Source organism: Chaetodon trifascialis, chromosome 16, assembly GCF_039877785.1.
Source record: "Chaetodon trifascialis isolate fChaTrf1 chromosome 16, fChaTrf1.hap1, whole genome shotgun sequence".
Classification (NCBI taxonomy): Eukaryota; Metazoa; Chordata; class Actinopteri; order Chaetodontiformes; family Chaetodontidae; genus Chaetodon; species Chaetodon trifascialis.
In genome coordinates this window covers 25,296,384-25,303,655 of record NC_092071.1, presented here as the reverse complement: position 1 = coordinate 25,303,655, position 7,272 = coordinate 25,296,384, and positions in this window count along the sequence as shown.

Sequence of the window (7,272 nt, the reverse complement as noted above, 5' to 3'; positions counted from 1 at the left end):
CAACTGAATTTTAGTTGATACGACAACTCTAGTGAATGTTAAAGCTTAGACCAATAATGCTTCATTTCTCCATGTATTACACTTTGGCTTCTCAATATGGTTCTGATGTTTAATAACACATTTTAATAGGCTATTGAATTAAGTCAGGTGTCAGGGCCTGTGTTTTTTGTTGTTGCTTTGGTTTTGGTTTTTGTGCTGGTGCTCTTCTCTCCACCTTCCCTCTCCCTCTTGTGTTTTCTCATTGCAGGTGCGACAGGTGACGGGGCTGGCCAATCTCTGCCCTTGCTGGTCTCCTAATGAGGTGCACCTGTGTCTCATCCTCACTGATCAGCTCTCCATAAGACTCTGGTCATTCCTCCACCTTGTCACCAGATTATTACCAGTCACTTCTCCTACGTTCACCTCGTGGTCGCCGTCTCTTGTGGGTCGCAACCTCCTGTCTGGTTTCTCCGCTGTCACACCGAGGATACATGACTCTTTTCTCCTCCGCCTTGGTTTTTGAGACCTGGAGTGTTTTGTGTTTTGCCTTGTGCTGCCTTAGCCTGCGGTGTTTTTGTTTAACATTAATAAACTGTTTGAACTGTTTGATTGTGTCCGGTCTGTCGTTTGTCTGTTATGTTTCCGTCGTCTGTCGACTGTTAGATTTTTGTCTCCATACATGTGTTTTTCCTGTGGTTAGGAGGGAAGAAGTTATGATGTTGTGACGCAATCAGGGAATGCTCCGAAAGGCTAGACCGTCCAATTTACCAATAGTTGATGCGGCTGACGGAGGAGCCTCCGAGGCCGGTGTAAAACTATTTCAAAACTCTTTGAGGTAACGTCGCCTACATATCACAAGTCTACAACAGCCATGCACATTCGTATGAGAGCGAAGAACCCAGGTGCCGTCGTCACAGCATCCCACTGCGCAAAGGGGCGTCCATACGACGTCTTTTTAAAGTTATTTTTGGACGTCTAATTCGGGTCATCTGAAGGTGCAGAACGTTACTCCAGACGACGTCTTTTTTAGACGTCTCTTGAACGTCGATTTGTGACATCCATAGTACGTCCATATGGGAGCTATTCCTAGTCCTAATGTGGTCTTTGGGGGACGTCTTTTTTACGTCCAAATGTGGTCCTTGTTGACGTCTTTTCTACGTCAAATTATTACTCATTTTAGACATTGATTTGATACTGTGCTGCTTCTAGTTTCTATGCATAACTGTAGTGCCATTGTAGAAGGTGGCATACTGTTCCAGGTTATTTTCCTTTTGCTTAATTTGAATCTATCACCAGCAGATGGTAACTGGAAATGCATAAAGGCATCCAGTTAAAACCTGCTGACAAGCCAAATGAAGGTACAGTAAAATTAACAGGTACAGGAAACTGTTTCCTACCTTGTGGACTTAATACTACAGTCAGATTAACAATAAATCACAATCCAATCCTTTTTTTTTTTTTACATTTTTTATTGTAAAAATATGCAAACATTTCCACAGCATACTTTAAATCAGGCATGTCAAACTCATTCCACAAAGGGCCGTGTGGCTGCAGGTTTTTCCTCCAACCAATCAAGAGCACACAGTCTGACCAATCAGCTGTCTGAAGACTGAGATCAGCTAATGAAATGAGTCAAGTCTGGTGTGCTGCTGCTTGGTTGGAAAGAAAACCTTCAGCCACTCGGCCCTTTGTGGAATGAGTTTGACATGCCTGCTTTAAATGGTATTGCAAAGATATAAACACAGAAAGCCCGCCCCTCCAATCCTTTAACATTTGCACAACATGCTTTAAATGCTATTGCAAAGATACAAACATAGCAGAACATGAAAGCCGGGAAGCCCGCATAGAACATGAATCAGCCCCCCCCCATGCTTCAAATGGTCAGCAGCATGTTCCTGAGTTGCATCATTATCAAACTTCATTACTCCATCTGCACAAGTAGAAAAAGACAAATGATAAGAAATATGCACAGACAAACTGCATTCATACACCAAATCATCTTTGTGATGACAATCGGTTTGAAGTAGATTAAAACGGCAAACGCTTTATATGCATAAATGAACATATTAACTAGAAGCTCGATGGCTGACAACTTACCTGCAATTTATGCCTGTTGGAGACGTCCACAATCCACAGCCAGCGCGCGTTTTGCTTTCACAATACTCTTCTTCTTCTTCTTCTTCTTCTTCTTCTTCTTCTTCAGGTTTTATAGCGGTACAATACCTGGGCCGATGGGAGCGGCTCCTGAGTTGCACGTTAATTGGAATGACGCATGCCTCAGCCAATCAAAATGGCGCGGTTAATTTTTTTTCCCTACACCTTACAGAATAACACTAGAAAAACAGGAAAATGGAAACAATCAAAATATTACTTATATTTGTTTTACCATTTTAGGCCTAAGCATTGATCACTAAAATAATAATACGGCTACAAGTAACAACAACTTCTTCTTCTTCTTCTTCTTATTATTATTATCATCATTATTAGGCCTATACTACACTTGTCTTAGACGTCCTGAAAAGTGACCCATCCTGACGTCCAAATGTTCAACTCCATATGGACGTAAAAATTTAGTCATAATTAGACATCCAAATGTTCAACTGTATGTAGACGTCGAAATTGGGTCATAATTTAGACGTCCAGATCTTCAACTTCATATAGGCGTCGAAATCGGGTCATAATAAGGGGAGGGAGACGGCAGAAAGGTGGGGAAACATTGGACGTCGTATGGACGTCCAGATCATGTCCATATTGCGTCCGTCCGTCCAAGACCAATTATGGACCTATTCTCGACGTCCAAAATAGGTTAGGCATTTGGACGTCTTATTATGATCCAATTTCGACGTCTATATGAAGTTGAAGATCTGGACGTCTAAATTATGACCCAATTTCGACGTCTACATACAGTTGAACATTTGGATGTCTAATTATGACTAAATTTTTACGTCCATATGCAGTTGAAAATTTGGACGTCGGGATGGGTCACTTTTCAGGACGTCTAAGACAAGTGTAGTATAACCTTATAATAATAGGCCTAATAATGATGATGATGATAATAATAATAATAATAATAATAATAAGAAGAAGAAGAAGTTGTTACTTGTAGCCGTATGATTATTTTAGTGATCAATGCTTATGTAGCAGCTGCAGAATGGTTGCACATGAATGGAAGGACAGCTCTCACACCAGGGATCAGGATCTGCACATTTATTCTATAAAGAGCAGCACGGGGCACAGTCAATACACAGACACAGTGGCAGGCTCTCCCTCAGTCCTCAGTGCAAAAGTCATCCATTGCTTTGCCTGGAATTTGCCGCTACGCTGCCAATGACTGTGTTGTGCGTCGCTAATTAGAAGTAAAGGATGAAATACGATGGATTCAGTGCTCAGGTTAGAATCGGATATTAGGAAAGCACAGACAAATAAAGAAATAGTGATGGCAGTGTTCTTTGACATAGAGAAGGCATATGATATGCTATGGAAAGAAGGGCTGCTGATTAAAATAGATAAGTTGGGAGTAGGAGGGAAATTATATAACTGGGTATTGAGCTTCCTGTTTGGGAGAACGATAGAGGTGAGAGTAGGGCAGGAATTCTCTCCAATATATAAGGTTGAAAACGGAACTCCGCAAGGGAGTGTGTGTAGTCCAGTGTTCTTTAATTGTATGATCAATGACATATTTGAGGAGGTGGGAGGAGGAATAAGTAAGTCATTATTTGCTGATGACGGGGCCTTATGGGTGAGGGGGAGAAATCAAGAGTATTGCAGAAAAAGCTGCAGGCAGCGGTTGAAAAAGTGGAGCAGTGGGCGAATAGGTGGGGGTTTAAACTGTCAGTGGCAAAAACCCAAGTAATATGCTAAGCGACATAAAGAGGTGTCAATAAAGCTATATGGTAAAACACTAGAACAAGTCAAAGTTATTCGGTTTTGGGGTGTTTTGTTTGATGAAAAACTTACCTGGAAGCAGCATATTGAAAAAGTGAGAGATAAGTGTAAGAATGTTAATAACCTTATGAGGTGTTTGGCAGGACGAGACTGGGGTGCAACCAGGAAGTCTCTGTTAAACATATATCAAGCTATGATGAGATCTAGAATAGATTATGACAGTGTGGCTTATATGTCAGCAGCAGAGAGTCACCTTAAGAAGCTGGATGTGGAACAGGCCAAAGGGCTGAGGATATGTGGTGGGGCGTTTAAGACCTCTCCAGTGGCTGCTCTACAAGTTGAGGTGGGGGAAGAGCCTCTGAGGATAAGAAGGGTGAAGTTCATGCTGGCATACTGGGTGTATCTGCAGGGGCACAAAAGGTCTCATCCAGCAAAAGCAATATTAGAGGAGTGTTCAGAGTACAGCAAGGCAAATTTTTGGAGCTTGGGCTGGGTTGGAAATATAAAAGCTGAGAGTGTTGGTTTATGTCATATGCAGTATGTGTCGAGTAGTTCTTTGCCAGACATTCCTCCTTGGGTATTTCAGGAGCCAATGGTGGACTTTGGTGTTCAGTGCCAACTAAAGAAAAAATCAGGGCAAAGTGGTACAGGAGTTATTGTGCAAAGATATATTGAACAGAACTATGCAAATGTAGCGGTGTTGTACTCTCTTTCTCTCGTTGGGTTGTGTAATTTATCTAACGAAGACCCTCACTGTTGGCAACTCGCCCTTTATTCTGTATCTGGCAGAAAAAAATGATTTACAGTTAGCCTCGGTCCGCTTTCTCACACACACATATACGTCAGGAAGACAGCAAGGTCCGACTGCTCATCCAGTATTACAATTAACATGAAATAATCAACAACAAAGTATAATGTACCTGGCAGAAAAAAATGATTTACAGTCAGCCTCGGTCCGCTTTCTCACACACACATATACGTCTAGAAAATGTAATGAAAAGTAAATGCAGGTTAGTTACACGTGTAGCACTAGCCAATTTTGAGAAAAAAAGAAAAACACTGTCAGCTTTTTATAAGAAAACAAAAGAGATATGCTTAACCTTACGGGAGCTATATATTTATATAAGACAACGTAAATCACCCCTTAAAATTAAGTAATTAATATGGCACATGCCAAAGCTTATAACTCGTGCACCTACCAGGAAGACAGCAAGGTCCGGCTGCTGCTGCCCCCCGGGATGCGTGACCCTAATCCACAGGGGTGCTGCATTTAATTGCCCTGGGACAACTAAGTTCCTGTGTTGTGTGATGAGTTTATATGTGGCAAGTGGAATCTCACCACATAGTAATTCTGTTACACTCCCCCCTACTGATCCCCACTTGCCCATAAAACCCAAAAGAAAGAACAAGAACAAATGAGGCTGTACTGTACATTGCATGAACCACAACATACCAGGCACCAATAACATCACATCAAGAGAAGGAACTGGGTAAAAAAACAAAGAAATTCAATTCAATTCTCAGTGCTGCTAATATCACAGATACCAAATATTCCAGTCAAAAGACTATTCCCGAAGAATTAGGATGAGAAAGGGTTGCAAAGCCTTCCAACACCCATAGGAAAAACATGCCCATATACATGTTGAATCACCCAGAAATCATGTCATTGAAGCAGCACACAAATTTACCACCTGGACACACCCATACCAGTAGTCACACACAGGTGTCAAACCATCATAGAGAGAAAAGTAAAATAAAATAAAACTAAATAAGAACCAGACCCTCCTCAAAAATGAAGGAACTCCTGGCTATACATGAGCCAAGAACCACATACACATACTGTATGTAAGGTCAATACATGAAATAGCACTAACGACCAGCAAGAACTTTCTGGCGCATGTTCTGAATAAGTCTGACGACTGGTCTAACAGCTCTCCCATACCGTGTCTGTATTCCCTGCTGACTGTCACAGGAAACGTCTTGTCCTGCCTCTGATGAACCAACATCAGAAGGCAGCAAGTCAGCAGAAACAGCAGAGAGAGCCAGATGAGAGTCAGGTAAGGCAACAGAACAGCCAGCATTGACAGAACGACCACAAGAGCCAGACTGGTTCAGTGCAGCAGATTCTGTCTCGTCTGGATTGTCAAGTCTACTCTCACTGCGACCATCAGGGTCAGTCTCGTCAGGAGTGTCAAATCCAGTCTGGTCATGTCCATCCGCATCGGCCATAGAGGTTGACTGTCCTCCAGTAGAGGCTGGAAGCTGAGAGATCCAATAGACAGCCCTGTCCTCGGGTCCACATCCAGGAAGAACACTCGAACCGTAATGTTCAGCACCCACCACAGACTCATCCGCAGCCTCATCAGTCAGGTCACTGACAAAGGAGCCACCATCATCCGTATCAGCAGGAACAGGTAAGAAGTTCACAGGCATGATGAGGTTTCTGTGAACCACTTTCTCCTGGTTTGTCGCACAGTTCCTGAGTCTAAAGGTGTGTGTGTTATCCTGTTTCTCCAAAACAGTGTACAGATGACCTTCCCAGCGATCAGCCAGCTTCCTCCGACCCCGTTCTCCTTTGTTAGCCAACAAGACTCTGTCTCCAACCTCCACAGGTGCACCCCTCACCTTGTGATTGTAAAGCTCAGTCTGCCTCTCCTGTTGTTTTGTGGTTGAAATCTGAGCAATCCTGATAGCCTCTGCCAAGTCACGAGACTCTGCACATAAACATCAAAATCCACCACTTCCTCATCCATGAGCACAGACTGAAACATCAGGTCCACAGACAACCTGGGAATCCTGCCGAACATGAGTAGAAAGGGTGCAAAACCAGTGGTTTCATGGACTGTCGCATTGTAGGAGAAGGTGAGTGAACGCAGGAGCTGGGGCCACTTCTGCTTGGCTCTGGGCGGAAGAGCTCTGATCATGTTCCCAAGGGTGCGAGTGAACCTTTCGACTGCTCCATTGCCCATGGGATGGTAAGGTGTTGTATGAGATTTTCCAACACCAATGACTTGAAGCATCTCAGCAATCAGGCTGCTTTCGAAGTTTGCACCCTGGTCTGAGTGCACTCGCTCTGGGAAGCCGTAAATACAGAAGAAGTTGTTCCAGAGTTGATGCACAACAGCTCTAGCCGACTGGTTTGGACAGAGGTAGGCCTGAGCCAGCTTAGTAAAATGGTCAGTCACAACAAGGACATCTAGAGACTTGTTGGATGAGTCTTCAGCTGACCAGAAATCAATGCAGACCAACTCAAGAGGTCTAGAGGTCTTAACACTCTCAAGTGGCGCCCTGGCCTCAGGTTCAGGAGACTTACTGACCAGACAACGACGACAGCACTGCACGTAATTCTTGACATCCTTCTCTATCCCAATCCAGTAGAACCGCTGTCTAGCCAAGTAGAGCGTCCTC